Below are 20,208 nucleotides of genomic sequence, written 5' to 3'. Positions count from 1 at the left end.
TGAGTTATGGTAGGACGGAAATAATTCGAATATCTTATGAATATCTTATATGAATATTACGGGATATTATTTGCCAAAAGATAAAATTTGTAAAATATGGAATAGAAATATCCGGAACATTCTAGAACATTCTAACTCGGCATTTAACGGTTATCAGAAAATGGAGACGGTTTTTTACCCGGACTCCGAATGTACTCTAATTACTGCCAAAACGACCGTATCGGGACGTAGATGACAACTAAGAGTTAGACATTTAATATTTGAGCAATCACTTGACGATAATCTTACGGACTGTCACAAATCGTTCCGCGTATCAAACATGCGGCCCAATCATCACCGGGTGGTTTGCGGGAGGTGCAGAAACGAGGTATCTACAGTAACACTCTTAATTGATCATTTAATTGATCGTATGACGATATGGGTCAATTAAATTACTTAAAATTGATGGACGATTTTGGAAGTAATATTTACGTGTCTCATTGTAATTTGATTAAATAAGATGCGGTCTAAGTAATCGAATTATTTTATTACTTAGATGAAATTATTGTTTAAGGAAACAATTTCAATTGAATGAATAAATTATTATAAATACAAGATGTTGTGATTTATAATTGGTAAAATATTTTGGTACAAGTAATTATGAATTACTAAGTCGTTTTGTATATGACGTATTTTTATTAATGCGTTGATTTTTAATATGTTAAAAATACATAACATTTTCACATGACATGTGATATGTGACAAATTGACAAATTGACAAAAATAAAATGGAGTCCATTTTATCTATATGTACCGAAATTAGGGGTGTGTTAGGCAAAATATTGTGTTGATTATTTTATATAGAAAACACAATCATTAACCTAAAAACTAGCCATGCAAACCTAGTGGTCATTGTGAAGAACTCTTTGTTCATGCATTGGGCATCAAAACCTCCCCCCTTCCACCCGGTTTTGTGATGAGAAAAACCATGGGTTTTTCTTATTACTTTACCTAATATACACTATCAAATAGTCTAGTGTATGATTATTCATTCCATTCATCTAAAATAAGAATTTTAGAAAGATAAAATCTTCCTTCTCCTCCCTCTCTCTAAACCGAAATAATAGAGAGACCAAATAATTTTTGGGTCAATTTTTATACAAAAATTAGTATTATTCTAGTAATAATAATATTAATTTTATTAAGTTGTTATCTTGGGTATAAAACTTTGGGAGGGATTCTCTACTTGAATCCTAGTTCATCCATTAAGGAAGCTCAAGAACAAGAGAGTAGGATTACTCTCTTGTGCCCATATAAACCGAAAACTCAATGTATGATGAATATTTCTTCCTTATTTTACTTATTGTTTGCATGCATAAGATCACCTTTTAATTTTATGACTAAATTAAAATTATAACATTATGAATATGTTGAGTAAGATATATAGTCTTCTAACAGTAACAATATCCATCTTGAGAAGAACCGAAGGTTCGAACCTGTTGGGGATCAATTACCCGACAACTTTACCCTAACTGATGTACCTAAGTTCAAAGGAGTGGAGGACCCGCTCAATCATATCCGTGCCTTCAAAGACTACATGGCCATTAAAGGGGTCAAAGAGGAGCTCTTCACCCGGATCTTTCCGTCCTCTTTGGAACCGATCCCTCGTCAGTGGTACTACTTCCTTGATCCGAAGAACCTTACTACTTGGGATGAAGTCGCAGTTGAATTCGCCAAACAATACGCTGACAATGTTGAAATCCAAGCCAATACCCGTACCCTGAGGTCCTACCCAGAACGACAAGGAGGGATTCACCGAGTTCTTAACGCGTTGGAGGAGGGTAAGTACTCAGCTAGTCATCAAGCCGAGTGAATCAACTTTGGTGGAAAAGATCGTCAACAATCTCCGCCCAGTGTATGCCAACTTACTGAGGTATCAAAATATTAAGACCTTCCAGGATCTGCAAATTCTGGGGACACGCATTGAAGATGACCTCCGGAAGGGTGTCTTGGCCAAGACCCCTGGCAGAGGCTACCAAGGATCCACCTCAACCGGGTCTCGCCCTTACGGCCAAACAAACATGATTGATGAGGTCAACCTCATTGAACAATCTGCTAAGAGAGCTGAGCGCCCCTAGAGAGTGTTCACTAATATAGGGTCAACTTATGCAAGTGCCCTGAAGAGGCTCATGGACCAGGGAAAGTTACAACCAATCGAACCACCCCGGATCCGACCGATGCTGAGAAATCCCGCTTCTGGCACCCCAATGCCTACTGTCACTACCATCAAGGGAAAGGGCATGATACATAAACCTGCTTCAAACTCAAACACATCATCCAAGACATGATTGAGAAAGGGGATTTGCCTTTAACCCCACCAACTAAGCCAAACAACAAAACAAATCCTCTCGTAATCCACGCTATCTTCAAAGATGAACCAACTCTGGATTGCTCTCACCTCATCCTGCCAATTGATGACGAGGTAAACACCTTGGAGAAAGATCCCTCAGACGAGGTATTTGTGTTCAGTGCCGCAACTATGCTTGTCATGTTCCAACAGGCTGAGGAAGCCATAGCCAGTCTCTCCGAAAGGATCACCCCGACTTGACGATGCCTACTGTCGACTTATCTTCAATCCTCCACCACCATGCCCGAGGGAGAGTCCCCCGAGCGCCCAAAACTACCCTCACCAGGACGGATTGCTCCCGCGACCATTCTGGCATGCACCTCACAATAATCACCCTCACAAAAACTACCCTCACAAAAATTACCCTCACAAAAATATCCCTCACAAAAATTGCCCACCAAAGAATACCCCTCCAAGGTGCCTTCGAGATCTTGAAATCAATGGCATCTGGAGAGATGATGTTGAAGATGTCTATATTATCCCAGGTAAAGAGAAACGGGCGAAAGAGATCGGTCACCTTACCCGGTCCGAACGCCCCTATCAGAACCCGAACAATTCAGCGGTCGCTCCAACAACAAACGACCAAGTCGTCCCGGAAGTAGACACTCAACCAAGAGCTCCTGAGAATTCGATCCTCAAGCATCTTCAGAAGGTAAAAGCCGAGATCTCGATCTGGCAACTAATTGAAACATCCTTTGAGCATCGACAGGCTTTGCTACAGGCCTTGGGAAAATTGACTGTTCCCTCCACCTCTTCCCCTGAAGAAATATTGGCACATATGACGAGGGACGCCCCTAACTTGAACAACCCAGTCGTCTTCTCTAACGATGATATCCCTCTCTTCGGAGCCAATCATAACCTTGCCCTGTACATTACCGTACAATGTCTCAGGAAGAATGTGCCCATGGTCCTTGTAGATGACGGATCCGCGGTAAATGTCATTCCCCTCAAGACTGCTCACAAGCTGGGTATTAAGGAAGCTGATTTGGTCCCAACAAATCAAGAAGTACGCGCCTACGACGACACTCGTCGCAAGGTCGCTGGGGTTATCACTCTGACTGTCGCAACCGGACCACTGGAAAGGCAAACCTGTTTTCAGGTGGTCGACATCGACGCCTCCTTCAACATGCTCCTGGGACGTCCCTGGACTCACGCCGTCAAGGCAGTTACCTCAACTCTCTACCAGAAGATCAAGGTCCCCTTCAATGGGAAAACAATCACAATTCCTGCTTTCTCGATCAAAGCTGTCATGTGAAAGGGAATAGCCTCCCAGACCATTGAGGAAGATGACAATCAAATGTGGGGATTCCAAGCTGTGAATGCCATAACTGATAAATCAACACCCTTTGATTGTGACCCGTTTGCCCACCTCACAGTCAACCGCATCATGATGCGCCGGGGTTACTTCCCGGGTTTGCCCCTCAATCCACTGAAGAGCACCTTACCTCCCTTGAAACAGGCTAAGGTCCCCAACATTCCCTTCGGATTGGGATATGAGCCTACCGATGAAGATATCCAGGAGATGAACCTCCTAGTTCGAAAATGCAAGAAGCACGGAGTTATCCTCCGTCCCTATCATCTAACCCTCAATGGATACTTTATCCCCGAGGGAGAATCAGAGCTCTACCATGGCTTTCCGGAGTTGATCTATGACTCTGCGGCCAAGGCCAGATACCCGGGTGTGGAAGTCTTCCAGGACTGCTACTTCATCCCCGACAACATCGAAGCTGCATCAACCGAGTCTAAGCCGTCGTCATGCCTCGATGGACAAGCTGTCACTCTCCTCTTTGGAGAAGATAACATCAAGCACCTCGACTATGAGGACATTATCAACATCGCCCTGAAGAAAAATCAATTTGACCCAACCGCCTTAATCTCTGACACTGACCCGGAGAAAGCTGTACAAGGCTGGAGGAAGACCGTCAAGTGGACCGATCCCCGAGGCCGCATTCTCATGATCACAACTGGAGAAGGCCCTATGTTCAAAGAGGGAAGTGGACGAGAATCTGAATCTGAGTCTGAGTCGGAGTCAGAGTCTGTCATAGCTCCTAACACTCATGATGTCCCAGTGAAGGTCCCATTCCCACTATTTTATCACAAGGTCGTGGCTGATTCAGAGGCTGAGTCAATTAGGGTCACCCCCACTCCCATGAAAGGTGACAACCTGGAGCCTGTTCCAGGGGCCACCTCCTCTAATGTGTCTCCTCTGACCGACCACGAGATGTCTGTCCTCTCCGAGCTTTTCGCTCGTGTCAACTTAATGAACGCTAAGTTTGCTTATGACTCGTCTCAATTTAACTGCAATGCAATTCTGAATGACTATGAGGAATTTGACTTGAGTGACTACCCACCTCACCTAGCCAAAGAACTTGACAAACGGGAAACCAGAACCCCCATCATTGAGGAGACCGAACCTATTAACGTAGGAATATACAACACACCTCAAGAACTTAGGATAGGGATAACCCTGGACCCCATGGAAAGACAACAGTTCATTGACCTCCTCCACGAATACAATGACGTATTCGCCTGGTCCTACAGAGATATGCCTGGGATTGACAGGGAAACTGCAGAGTACAGGATACCCATTAAGCCCGGAGCTAAACCCGTGAAGCAGAAGCTACGCCGGATGCGTCCTAAATGGGCCCTGAAAATCAAGGAAGAAGTGGATAAACAATTCGAGGCTTGTTTCATCAAAGTGTCTGAATACTCTGACTGGGTGGCCAACATTGTGCCTGTCCCGAAGAAAGACGGAAGAATTCGGGTTTGCGTCGACTTCAGGGATCTGAACAAGGCGAGTCCAAAGGACGACTTCCCTTTACCACATGTTGACATTCTGGTAGACAACACTGCCGAACATGCTCTTTTCTCATTCATGGACGGGTATGCTGGGTCCAACCAGATTAAAATGGCTGAGGAAGACATGCACAAGACTGCATTCACTACACAGTGGGGTACATATTGCTACACGGTCATGCCCTTCGGCCTCATCAACGCCGGGGCTGCCTACCAAAGAACCGCTACCACTCTCCTACATGATATGATGCACAAGGCGGTAGAGGTGTATGTCGATGACATGATCGTCAAGTCAAGAGAACGGGAAGGCCACATCAACGCCCTTCGAAAATTCTTCGCTCGTCTGCATAAATATAACATGAGACTAAATCCTCAGAAGTGTGCATTCGGGGTCACCTCCGGAAAATCTTGGGACATGTCGTCAGCAAAAGAGGCATTGAGATTGATCCAACCAAAATCAAAGCCTTTCAACAAATGCCTCGGCCTAGGAACGAGAAGGAGATTCGGGGATTTCTCGGTCAGGTCCAATACATCAGCCGCTTTATTGCCAAGCTCACCATGATTTGTGAACCAATATTCAAGAAACTTCACGCCTCCGATCACACCGATTGGGACGACGACTGCCAAAAGACCTTCGACAGGATAAAGAAAATCCTATCCAAACCTCATGTCCTCATGCCACCTCAACCGGGGATCCCTTTATCCCTATACCTGACTGTCACAAACACGACCATGGGAGCTATGCTAGCACAAACAATCGACGGCGAAGAACGAGCCATCTACTACATCAGCAAAATGTTCATTGAGTACGAGACAAGGTACACCCAGCTGGAAAAGACATGCCTTGCCCTAGTATGGTCAACAAAGAAGCTGCGGCATTACATGCTCAGCTACATGGTCCACATCTACTCCAAGATAGACCCGGTCAAATATATCTTTGAAAAACCCGTACTAAACGGAAGGCTGTCTAGGTGGACACTCATGCTGTCCGAGTTTGATCTCAAATTTGTACCCCTCAAGGTTATCAAGGGAAGAGCAGTTGCCGATTTCCTAGCAGAGAATCCCGTCAGCGAGGATCCAACGACCAATATATGGTCACTTCCTAACGAGGACATCCTTTGTGCCGACTCCGACGCATGGAACCTATACTTCGATGGTGCATCTAATATGAGAGGCTTCGGGGTAGGAATCCTCCTAATATCGCCAGAGGGAGAACATGTTCCGATCTCAGTCAAGCTGGACTTCGCCGTCACCAATAATGCCGCTGAATATGAAGCATGCCTCATCGGCCTGCAAGCAGCCATCACACTTGGCATCAAAAGACTGAGGGTCCACGGCGATTCCTCCCTCATCATCAATCAGGTGTCCGGATCATAGAAAATCCGAAGTGACTGCTTAGCTCCCTACCGAGCAAAAATCAATCAAGACGCCGAGTTCTTCGACTAGCTCGACTACTTCCACTTGCCACGAGAGGAAAATCAATTTGTTGATGCCCTAGCGAAACTTGTCGCGCTCGTCAACATACCTGACGACATGACATCGATGCCCCTATGTGTCTAGAGAAGGAGCGGGCCAGCTCACAATTGTGCCATTAACAACGACGAGGAAATCCATGATGAACCTTGGTACGAAGCTATCCTCAACTACAAAACCAAAAACGAATTCCCTTTCAACTCTGACCCAAGAGGACAAAGAGCCATCCGTTTATTTGCATTATAATTCGTGATAAACCAAAATCAACTATACAAAAGAACACCCCAAGGAATTCTCCTACTTTGCATTGACCATCACAAAGCCAGAAAAGTCATGGGAGAGGTCCACGACGGAGAATGTGGCCCTCACATGAGCGCAATGATGCTTACCCGAAAAATCATGCGGCTAGGTTACTACTGGACCACCATGGAAGCCGATTGCCGTAACTACGTCAAATATTGCCACAATTGCCAAATCTTCGCTAACATACAACACATACCACCATCCCTTTTCTACACCATGACGTCACCTTGGCCTTTCTCAACCTGGGGCATCGACATCATCGGGAAAGTTAACCCGGTAGGCACCAAGGGGCAATGTTTCGTCCTCGTCGCCATCGACTACTTCACCAAATGGGTGGAAGCGCAGTCATATGCAGTCTTGACCGCCAAACAAGTGGCCAAGTTCATCCAGAACAACATCATCTGCCAATATGGGGTACCCCATGAAATCATCAGCGATCAAGGCTCTCACTTCCGGGCGGAGACACAGACCATGCTGGACAAATACAAGATCAAACGACATCGATCATCCCCCTACCATCCCCCAAACCAACGGAGAGGTGGAGGCAGCTAACAAAACTCTCGTCACCATTATCAAGAAAATGCAAGACAACTATCGCGATTGGCAGAGCAAACTCCCATTCGCACTCTGGGGATACCGAACCTCCATTCGAACACTCACAGGTGCCACACCCTTCTACCTAGCATACCTTATGGAGGCAGTTCAACCGGTAGAGTTAGAGGTCCCTTCTCTACGTATCCTGTTAGAGAGTCAAGTTCCTGAGGCGGAATGGACCCGTCGAAGGTACGAGCAACTCACTCTTCTAGACGAACGGCGGCTCAACGCCTTGCACAACGTCCATCTATACCAACGACGTATACAACGGGCATTCAACAAGAGGGTCAAACCCAGGAACATCCAGGAGGGCAACTTGGTCCTCAAGTCAGTTCGAGCACCGCTACCCGTCGATCTGAGGGGAAAATTCAAACCTAACTGCGTCGGGCCATACCTGGTCAAGAAAATGCTTTCGGGGGGGCGCACTGAGACTGAGTGACCTAGATGGGGAGGATTTTACAAACCCGGCCAACCTAGACCAACTCAAGAAATACTACCTTTGAACCGTAACAACCAACGATCCAAGCCTAGTTTTACAACTAGCGTCCACCTTAACCGTTTTCAAGTCAAGTTCCTCAAATGCGTTCTGATTTGAAATTGCATGTTTTATCGAGTCTAAGTTGCGGCACCTTGCCCGTTTCGAATGTCCTTTGATATGTCAAAGGCAACATCCATTTACACTAAAACAAACAAAAACCCCTGAACTACGAGCATGGTTTGATTTCACCTCTTCAGGTGGATACGTAGGCAGTCCCTCTTATACATGAGGGATACAACCACAAAACCCAATCAAAATTTACAAAACATTTTGAACTACGATCATGGTTTGATTTCACCTCTTCAGGTGAATACGTAGGCAGTCCTTTCTTACACAAGAAGGATAAAACCATCCCCATAATAAAAAAAAAACCCCACATACAAAAAACATCCCCATCAAAAAAAGAGAAAAGGGAAAACCATTCCCTTTCCCACAAAATACAAAAAAGTAGCCTTTCTCCCTTCCTACAAAAATCCCACTTTCCCAAGTGCAAACGTTTAGGACGATTCAAATCGAATTGCCTTTACAAAATGGATGGAAGAAACAAGCGTTCACAATTTTTGACACAAGCAATCCTCTTATTTAATTAATAATGGGAGGGATTACAATTTCAACAACAATTAAAGCTCGACGAGTCTACCACTTGTCAAAGCTAAGGTGTCAACTAAAACACCTCACATAATAAAACTAGCACAAAACACACAATAACTAGCTAGTAAAACATAATAAAAATTCACAACACTAATACAACATAATAATAAAGTGGGTAATGTAGGTCTTCACTCTTCCATTCTACCCATGCCTTTTCCCTCGGGGTACATCTTCCCCTTATTCTTCTTGTTGGCCCACCTAGCATGGATTTCCTCCTCGGAACGGATCCTCAACGGATCTAAGACGGCGACGGCCTCCGGTCTAGCACAAGACCCCATGTTCGACCCGAAACGAACCAATGCACGGCCCACCATATTCTTGGGACCCGAGCTTCTCCTCTTTGGTGGTCTCATCACATCGGGACTAGCTCCATCAATATACTCCTCAAAGAAGGCACAGTTGGCCTTGCCAACCTTTCGATACTTCAAGTCGACAATCTCGTCCTTACGGAATTTGGACCTCTCTTTCAAGGACGGAGCGCGTGACCACTTGACATAAGCGGGAGTCACCCATGTCGTGGCAACGGGGTCTGGTACCTCCCAAAGCAGCCGAGTGGCCCACCATCTTTCGAAGACCTCCACAAGCTCGGAGTTCCAGAAAATATTCTCTTGGACAATGGTATCTTGAGCGGGCACCTTTTGTTGACGCCCCATTTGCCTCATGAGCCTTTCGGGGTAAATGAAGGAAGAAACCTTCAAACCCACCACCATCAAAGAATGAGGACTAGTACCCGAAGCGGGCAACCCCGTGAAGGACATAAAGTGCCACCATGGCACCACCCAACGGATGTGAGGACCACCCTCCTCCGCCAATCTTGCGGCCCAATGAGCCTCGGTAGAAGCAAAACTATCCGAGTACAACTTCTTCCTCATGGTAAGGTGACGGAAGGAATAAGAAGAAGAATCAACCAGAGGCTCTACATACCTTAGCCTCTCCAATAGCCACACTTGGATTATCCTTGTTAGGTTCATATACCTATTATTAGACTCCTCTAATAGTGAACTAATTAACTTGTTAATTATTTGTTCTTTAGATCTAGTGCATGCATAACAAAATGAAAGATTTATAAGAAGAACAATGTTCCTTACATTGTTATGTATTTCGAAATTATGGGCACAAGTAAGGTCACCTTCCTTCACTTGTTCTTGAGCTAAATTATGATGGATGATCCTCCTAAGACTCCAAGTATAGAAGCCACTCCAATAAATTGCACCCAAGATTAATCCCAAAAATTCCTACTAATATTAACTAGATATTTAGTAGAAATATAACCTTAATAATACTAATGTTCTTGTATTACTACTTCTAGTAATAGATTATGAGTATTAGTATTTTAGAGAGTTTTATGATCTTGCATGTGGGGAAAGTTTAGACAGAAGCATAAGCAAAAACAAGCAAAACAAGAGTTGTCAAAAATGAGCAACAAGTGCTCATTTTAAGAGCAAAACCGGTGGCCTCTAAGGCATGAGGGAATCTTTCCCATTTGTTTTTACTTGTTTGTTTAGGCTAGGTAGTAAAATATAAGAGTAGGAATGATTAAAGCTAGTATGCAATGTCACTTTCATGCTTTAATCATAAATCAACAAAGACAAAAGAGCATCTTTTGCTCTTCTTATTTGGCCAAAATATTGGACCTCTTTTTGTCCATTTTTGCCTTTTGTCATTTGTCCCACAAATGCTTATAAGTCATATGTTTAACTATCTTACATTTTTAATTATTAATGTAATCATTTAACACTTAAATATTACAATTAATAATATAATATACACTCCACTTTTTGATACTACCATTATATCAACATATAATGGGTCCCATGATTACTAGTTGGTTAAAATTACAACTTCTTGTAACTTTAAATAACTAATTACCTCTACCTCAAAACTTATATAATACCTCAACTAATTTAGCGATTTAACACTTAATTACTAAATTAAATCTCATTTAATCACATTACAATAAGACGCAAAATTGCACTCTCATAATTAAGGAATTAATTAATCTGTATCGCATACAATTAATTAAATATCTATTTGGGCCTCATCCTATAGGTGTGACCTAAAGGGATCAATCGACCACCACCGTCACACACGGCGAATGTCAAACTCTAGTTAGCCAATCATTACCGATTAATGACGTTCAGTCGACTGTATAAAGAATCATCCCTCACGTATTCTTTATATGAGATTTAATAATGATATTTAAATCATGTGATCGCACTATTGTTGAGGACACATTTCCCAACAATCCTTGGGGACCCAAATGAAGGAACTTCTCCACAAGAGCCTTCCTTGTCCAAAGCTTGGATGATCTCTCCAAGCACCAACCACGATGGATCTCTACCATGCTCCATTTGCTCAACCACATGTATAAGGGTCATGCTACCATAACATTTTGGCCCCTCCTTCTTCAAAACATCAACAAAGAGGTACACATGGACAAGGCAAAAGACAAGAGCCCTTCTCCTAGACACCTCCGAAACATTGGCATCTAATCGGTTGGAAAAGATGTTGATAAGAACCAACATATCCACACCATGTGGAGCAAGAAGAAAGTTGACTTGACTTGTCGACAAACCCAACATTGAACGGAATTTCTCCTTGTAGCACAACCGAGTCGGAGGAAGCACCGGAACACAACCCGGCCACCCACCAATGGCTCCAACTTCTTCGGCAAGAGGACAAATTTCACCTTTCGGGAAAACGAAAACATGGTGTTTCGAATCCCAAAACCGAGAACATACTTCGAGGAATGAGGATTGCACCTTGACTTGACGGAGCACCAACAATTGACCAACTCCCATGCAAATGAGTTGATAATTTTCGGGAGGCGACCAATCCCAGCACCATTGTCGCAACGCATTCTCAAAGGCATCCATGAAATATTTTTGTGGAAGAAGAAGAAGTTTTGTAGAGATGTTTTTGTGTTTCGGATGATGAAACAATGAGGCGCAAACATCACTATTTATACAAAACGATCAGCACATTTTTCAGAAAAAGGGGAGAGCTGGCTCCCATCGCCAGGCTGCTCGCGCCTCTTTAGGCCCTCTCCCAGGATTCCCGCTTTGACTTGTCTCTTTCAACTTGTGTTTTCTCCTGACACCTCAAACCTCCCGCCAGAACGCTCGCGCCTCTTCGGGATGATCCAGGACATTTTGTGTTTCCTCACACTCACATTTTCTTGTTTTTGCGTTTTACGAAATCCGACACGGTTTCAATGACGCAGCTTTAAACATACGGATTTTTCTTTCTTTTTTTTAAAGGGGGAAGGGCTAGTCGCCCCGATCCGCGACGGATCGTTTCCATGTTAATCAGAATTCCGAAATTTTTTCGCTTTTTCGCAAATTTCCATCAAAATAAAAATCGAAAATTGATAACACGACATCAATTTTCCTCAAACCTTCAAGCACTCACAAATTCGAGTCTTGACCTCACGAAAATCAAATCAAATACACTCGTAAAAATCTTTTCTAAAATTCATCCCTGATGGTTTGAGTTTGAATTTTTCGAGTCACAAATCAATTTCAACAATTTCAATGCAATTTAATTCACGATACGAGTTAATTGCTCAATTTTCAAATTAATTCCTTTTGGGAGTCCAAACGTGACGACTTGTCGCAAAAATTTTCAAAATTCATTTCAATTTTCAAAATTCAATTTTAACTTCAAGTCACCTTGGTTAAATTTTGTTTTTCAATCAACTGCTTTTACGTGTTTGCGTTTATGCATATGTGCTACCTGTTGCCTATTTTCTACACTAACGATGAAGGAACTAGTGCAAAGCAAAAGGAGAATTGACAGCCGACAGCGCTCCTCCGAAACGCAACACAAAAAAGCCAAAAATAACAAAATGAGCTATAATCCAAAAACACATGTATACAAACCGCCTAACGCAAAACACATCGACACACGTGGGTTTGTACCCTAGTCCAAGTGGTATCATTTTTGAGTTGCCTTCCTTGTATGGTGCGAAGGTGTTTCTTCGGATAGGGTTTAAAGGCATTCCAGGGAAGTATCCCTGGGCTTTGAGTATGTGGTTGACCACCAAGTTGGAGTAGGGATCATAGTATAAGGGTGCCAATTCGCTTTTGTATGACACTTATGCTTTGGAAGCCCCCAAGTTCATATACTGGGTCTACAAGGACTTGATTGTTCGACTTCTTTTCGATTATTGCCTTGATGGGTGACGAAGTGATCGTCACCACTTTGCCATTTAGTGGGATGTTGATCTTTTGATGAAGGGTGGATGTCACCGCTTTGGAAGCGTGAATCCAGGGTCTTCCTAGGAGTATGTTGAAGGAAGATTCAATGTCCACTATTTGGAAGTTAACCTTTCACTCAATTGGCCCTGTGGCTATGGTTAGGTTAGCAAGTCCTACTACCTTTCATCGTGTACCATCGTATGCGCGAACACCTTGATTAGTAGGGGTCCAATCCGACTCTTTCATGCCTAATTTGTATGCCGTTTTGAGGGGTATGACGTTGACTGCAGAGCCATCATCTACCAAGGTCATTGGCATGTTCTTCTTTAGACAAATGACAGTGATGTAAATAGCCAAGTTGTGACTAGCGCCAAAAGGTGGCAAATCTTCGTCTGAGAAAGTAATAGGATTACTTAGCTTCGGTGATTCTTGGAAGACCAAGTTGACTACATCTTCGGGTGTCGAGTTATGTGCTACATTTAGTTTGGCCAAAGCTTGCAGTAAAGCTTGGCGATGTGGGAATGAGCTTACTACTAATTGCCAGACTGAAAGATCAGCCTTTGTCTTCTGTAATTGCTTGAGCAAATGGTCAGTGGAGTCATCTTCGTTATCATTTGGTGTGACAACGTTGGTTGGACCATTTTGAGTAGTACTTTGATATGGACGCCCTGAACGAGTTAGGTGGTCCACATCTGGGTCTTCACCATTTTGGACTATTTCCTTGACTAGGGAGTTTTCAATGAGGTACTCGTCCTCATCATCATCGGCCCATACTCCATTGATCGTAGCTAGTTCCCTCATTTTCATGATTTCATCTTCTAGTCGTATGATTTGGTCGACTAACTTATCAACCACGGCGACTATTTCTTGCATAGTAGCGTTTTGAGAGAAGATTAGTGACACATGCTCCTTGGATGTTGCGTTGGAATCATGTAAAGTTGTCACCACATTTTCTAATTCCCAAACTTGTCTATCCACACTCCTTGCCCATGTGATAAAGTTGGAAATGGTAGAGGAGATAGTAGAGTAGAACCCCTCACCCTCGATTGCATGGATCTCATCTTCAATTGGAGAAATGAGGTGTGAACAATCTAAGGTAGATTCGTCACTTGTAATCACTAGAACTCCAAGAGGATTCTGAGTGTTGTTGGGTTTACCTCCCGGCGGTATTGGTAGTCGACCATCTTCAATCATGTCTTGAAGCACATTTTTCAATTTGTAGCATTTTTCTGTGTCATGCCCCTTGCCCCTATGGTACTCACAGTATGAGTTCTCGTCCCAGAATTTGGATTTCTTTTCGGGTTCGGGAGTAGGTCCAATGGGTTGGAGTTTGCCTTGTTTCATTAACATTTTTGAGCGTTGGAGTAAGTGTCCCCAAGATTTGTGAATTTCCTTGGTGGGATACTTTTCTTGGATGGCTCGAGAAGGTTAATTTCATCAGTCTTGCTAGTGGAGCCGTAAGAACGACTTGTTGAGCCTTGTTATCCTCGACCTACCGTTTTGGACAAGAGCCCTTTACGGATGTCATCTTCAATCCTTGTCCCTAGTACGGTTAAGTCTTTGAAAGTCTTGATGTTTTGGTATCTCAAATGATTGGCATGGATGGGTTTGAGATTATCCACGAACTTCTCCACAAGGGTAGCCTCATCCGGGCGTTCAACTAGTTGGGTACTAGTCTTCCTCCACCTACTTAGGAAGTCGGTGAATCCTTCTGTGTCATTTTGGGTAAGAACCTCTAGAGTGCGCATGTTAACTTGGATCTCAGCATTATCCGCGTATTGCTTAGCAAATTCGATTGCGGCATCTTCCCAAGTAGCGATCTTCTTGTGTTCTAAAGAGTAAAACCATTGTTTTGGGATGGTGTCAAGAGATGAAGGAAAGATCCTTAACAACATCTCGGGTTTGATGCCTTTGATAGACATGTAATCCTTGAAGGCACGGAAGTGGTTCAAAGGGTTTTCGTGCCCCTTGAATTTTGGGATATCCGTCATATTGAAGTTGGTTGGCAATTTGGAGTTGACGGCCTCATACTTGCGATTATTCTCCCTATAAATGTCATCCTTTTTAAGGTACATCAATTGCTCCTCTAAGTATTGGAGTCTTTTCTCAGCTACAATTAGTCCCATGGGAGGATTTTCGTCCTTGGATTCACTCGCGAAGTCACCTACTACTTTACTTTCGTGAGGGGGCAATCTCTCCTCCACGGCGTAGATCCGACCTTCGATAGTGTCAAGGCGATCATACACTTGGTCCTGAGTAACTTGGATTTGAGCTAGCGCGGCTAGGATTCGATCATTACCGTCTTGAAGTTGGTTGAGGTTTGTGTCGCTGGTTCCAGGCATCTTGAAAACTGGATAAGAGATCGATGACGAATCAAAACACGATCGACTATTCTAACACACTTGCTAAAAGAAGAAATGTTTTGACTCGTGAAGTGGGTGTGTGCCACTTGTATTGAGTGAGCTTTGAAGAAAGGATATTATTTTGGAAAATGTGTATCCTAATCAACTATAGTGTAGTCGTAGGAGTGGACTCAAAGTGAGGTTTTGAAATGAGCTTGTGGCCCGAATTTTGACTCGACAAATGGACAGAGTTTCGACTGGGTTTTGCGCTAATCGAATGGCCTTTTTCGAAATTTTGATTAAAAAAAGGGTTTTGATCTTTGCAAAAATCGTCATGGTTTCGTTTAGAAATGGTGATCACGTAAGGTACAAACATTTATACATGCATTATAACGGGATGCTGAGTGCTTTTTTTAAAGGGTTTTGGTTTAAAGGGTGGGTTGCCATACCGAACCATCAAAACCGAAGTCTGTGGAGAGGCTCGTACCAAACAAGAGTAAGGCCGATTCCTAGTCCATTTCCTCAAGTAGTGAAGGCCCTTGATGCAAACAAGAGTAAGCATCATGGTATGGATGACGTCAATCGCTATCCATCCTTAGGCCCAAATAAGAATTAGGACTGTTTAGACGGGACGATTGGTCGAATGTGTTGGGTTGGGCCTAGGAAGGCCGAATGAAACGGTCTAGGAAGACCGAGTTATGAAAACCGGCAATTGTCTTGTACAAACTATTCCCTAACCTTGTTCAAGTTTCACCCTTGGCTACACGTAAGTGTATTATCCCCAGCGGAGTCGCCAAACTGTGGACAGCGGGGGCTCACGGGGGCGCTCGGGAGGAAGAGAACAAGCGTTTGCATTTTGTTGGAGTCACCACCAATTTTTATGGGAAATTGGAACCGTTCGAATACCTTGTGTCATGTCAAGACACAAAGTAGTGACATGAACACTAAGCAATCGTTACCCTTAGCATTCTATGTCTAGAATGACTCTCGTGGATGCCAATGAACACGGATGTTCACAGAGATCTGGAGTAAGGGGTGAGGTTACGTATTAGGAAGCTCTTTTGATTGAACACCTAATCATGCCCGCGTCGATAGCGGCCTCTACTAATGATTAGGGACATCATCTATACTTGATATATCGTTGATTATATGCATGCAATGCAACATCCAAGTTTTAATCCTAGCATGTGAGAATTAGACTAAGTCGGTTGACATATAGTTTAACAATCAATTGGGTCGAAGTAGGATTTAATGCTCAATTACATGTGAAAACATACAAATGATACAAAATACAAGGAATAAAATTACAATAATAAGAAATTACAATAATTACATCGGGATTAGCGATTTTTGTCGAAAATACCTTTAAACCGGATAATTTGGGAAAAGAAAGAAGAAAGAATTAACGAACAGAAATTAAGGCGACAATACGGATAATAGTCCATTAATACATAAGCTTAATTAAACTAAGTCAAGCAACAACGGAGTTCAGAGACAGAACTCAACCTGGAACAGGCGCAGCAGGACTGTATCTCTTGGAAGAGGCGCAGCACCTGCTGCGTCTGTTCCCAAGGGGTTTCCTCCTGCGGAAGAAAGATTTCCGTGTTTAAGTTATGGTAGGACGAAATATTTTGGTTTTCCTTAATATCTTGTATGAATATTACGGGAAATTGTTTACCAAAGGATAAAGATTGTGAAATATTTATAAAATATGGAATAGAAATATCCGGAACATTCCAGAACATTCCGACTTTCGGGATTTAACGGTTATCAGAAAATGAAGACGATTTTAGGCCCGGACTCCAAATGTACTCTAATTACTGTCAAAACGACCGTATCGGCACGTAGATGACAACTAAGAGGTGGACATTAATATTTGAGCAATAACTTGACGATAAACTTACGAACTATCACAAATCGTTCCGCGTACCAAACATGCGGCCCAATCATCACCGGGTGGTTTGCGAGAGGTGCAGAAATGAGGTATCTACAAAAGTCTTAACAAGAGTTTTGACTAGTTTATGATAAATTTTGACCAATAGTTTCAACATTGATATTTACTTAAGAGCCTAAATGAATCAAAGTTACATCCTTGAAAATAAATGAGATTTATGACTAGAAGTTGCAAGGATTGATATACCGATATCCTCAATAGCTAAGTTAAGTATTAACCACGAAAATTTCATTACTTAACCTCATTATGAAAATGAATTGGTTAAACCTCCTTCCGAAAAGGGTATTTTGAAGGACGTGTATTAGATATTATTCATATTTAAATAATGACATTGCTACTCATCATTATGATATGAATGAGTTAGAGATTAAAATCTCTTTCCATAAGGATAAGATGAGACCACTTCAAAATAGGTATTTTGAAAGGATATGATGGGAACATATATGGTTTTATCTCATTAACTTAGCAAAGCAACAAATCTCAATTCTTGAAATGTTTCAATTGAGTAGTCAATTACGAAACATCTGGAATTAAGTGGGAGTTTGGAAATTATCATGTGAAGACATGGAATTTAGTGGGAGCAATCATCTTGTAAAAATTTACAACTCACTACTCATTAAGAATGACGAGCTAGTACTTTCTTTCACAAAGAAGTATTTGAGTTTTCAATTCTGGATGAAAATGGACTATGATGAATCCAATTACATCAAGAGATTTTGGATAAGTATTGAGATATACACATCGAATCAACAAGAAATGTAAGTTATTCATGTAAATGAAAATGGAATTGCCAGTAGCAGTCATGGTCGTTCATTGAACCTAAGAATGGTTGATCTCATGATTATTAGTTACTAATGTTTCCGCCATTAAAATAATCATGCACATGTCCAATAATGAATCATATGCATAAGAGCATGATGAATCATTGGCAAGCCATAGAAGAAACGTCATGAATTCTCGAGGAGAATTCGATGAGAGATTTCAGTGTTGGACAGAACACTTTGTTATATGTCAAGAGGTTGCACATATTAAAGTTCGAACAACACGTAAGGATTTATGAAAATCCTAAGCTTTTCAAGCTAAAAGGAGAAATAGGAAGTTTGGAAAGATACTTAGTTGAATAAGAAGTTACTCAAAACTAATTTTTCCTAATATGCTAGGACTTGTGAGAAGTGCTAGGCTAATCATCTTGACAATTGTTGCAGGATTCTACAAAACATATACCTAGTGCATTGTGTGTGGGTGGAGTACTTGATCGCACAAGATATATCATTCACCACAAATTCGTTTGTTATGTGATAATCGACAAAGAAGTTCTTTCAAGAAAAAGAGCCGAAACCGAGGTTGTGAACCTAGATGTGTACTTGGTAAGGTTCATGCTATGATAGATAACATGAACTTAAAGGAAAATGCGATAAAAAGAAGTTTGAACACATGGACACATGATATGTTAAACTTCTATTGCAATCAACAAGTGTTTACACACTTACGATATGCATCACAAGGTTTTAATATGGTATTGACTACCCGAGTGTGATGTCGACATTTGTCGTTTGAGTTATCATTAACTCACTATATACTTTGTTACATCCAATGGGTTATAGAGACAATTGAACCCCGTTTAAGTGAACACGGATTAGCATTGTATTTGCCCATAGTTACTTACATGAGGTGACGTCTCGAAGTGACTAGAATGTGATGCAATTGATGGCAAGTTCAAGTTCCATGGAGTCATATAAGAATGACTAATCGATCACATAGCCAGACTGTTAGGAACATTTTGTCGGGCCTGATGACCGCTTATAGAGGTCTGGCAAATTTATATAGTCTGGTCGTGGCGAGAGCTACTATAGTATTCTAATGAGTCAATTCTTTTGACTAAAGACTATTCGCCTAAGATGGCACAAGATTTGATTAACTTTGATTTGTGTTACTACGACCTTCGTAAATGGGGTCAAATGGGCATATTTTGGGTTATGATGGCTGTGGCTAGTCGAAGGGAATGAGTGCGATAGGAATTGTCCACCCCTAGTAAGGGTTAAAACAATATCTCAGGGCCACTCAAGGAGTAATGAACTGGAAATGCGTGGCCACGCTCGGAATGTATTCATAGTGGATAAATCCGGTCAATCAGTTATTCTCCAGATCGAGGAAACCACTCTCGATATGATCACTTGCAAGTACGACCTGAAAGACAACTTGCATTGAGTGGGAGATAGTAATAGGACAAGAGAATTGGTGACGCACACTTGTCGAGGACAAGTGGGAGATTGTTGGAATATGTGTCCTCCGACAATAATGCGATCACAACTGTTGATCATGATGATCACTTGTTTAAGTCTCATTTTAAAGAATACAATTGGGAAGTAATATTTTACTGTCAACTGGTCCACACATATCGGTAATGATTGGCTGACTAGAGTTTAACATTACTGTCGTACGACGGTGGTGACCAGTTGATCCCCTAGGTCATACCTATAGGGTAACACTCTTAATTGATCATTTAATTGAGCGTATGACGATACGGGTCAATTAAATTACTTAAAATTGATGGACGATTTTGGAAGTAATATTTACGTGTCTCATTGTAATTTGATTAAATAAGATACGGTCTAAGTAATCGAATTATTTTATTACTTAGATGAAATTATTGTTTAAGGAAACAATTTCAATTGAATGAATAAATTATTATAAATACAAGATGTTGTGATTTATAATTGGTAAAATATTTTGGTACAAGTAATTATGAATTACTAAGTCGATTTTGTATATGACGTATTTTTATTAATGCGTTGATTTTTAATATGTAAAAAATACATAACATTTTCACATGACATGTGACATGTGACAAATTGACAAATTGACAAAAATAAAACGGAGTCCATTTTATCTATATGTACCGAAATTAGGGGTGTGTTAGGCAAAATATTGTGTTGATTATTTTATATAGAAAACACAATCATTAACCTAAA

The sequence above is a fragment of the Silene latifolia genome, chromosome X (genome assembly GCF_048544455.1).
Source record: "Silene latifolia isolate original U9 population chromosome X, ASM4854445v1, whole genome shotgun sequence".
NCBI lineage: Eukaryota > Viridiplantae > Streptophyta > Magnoliopsida > Caryophyllales > Caryophyllaceae > Silene > Silene latifolia.
This window is presented reverse-complemented; position numbering follows the sequence as displayed.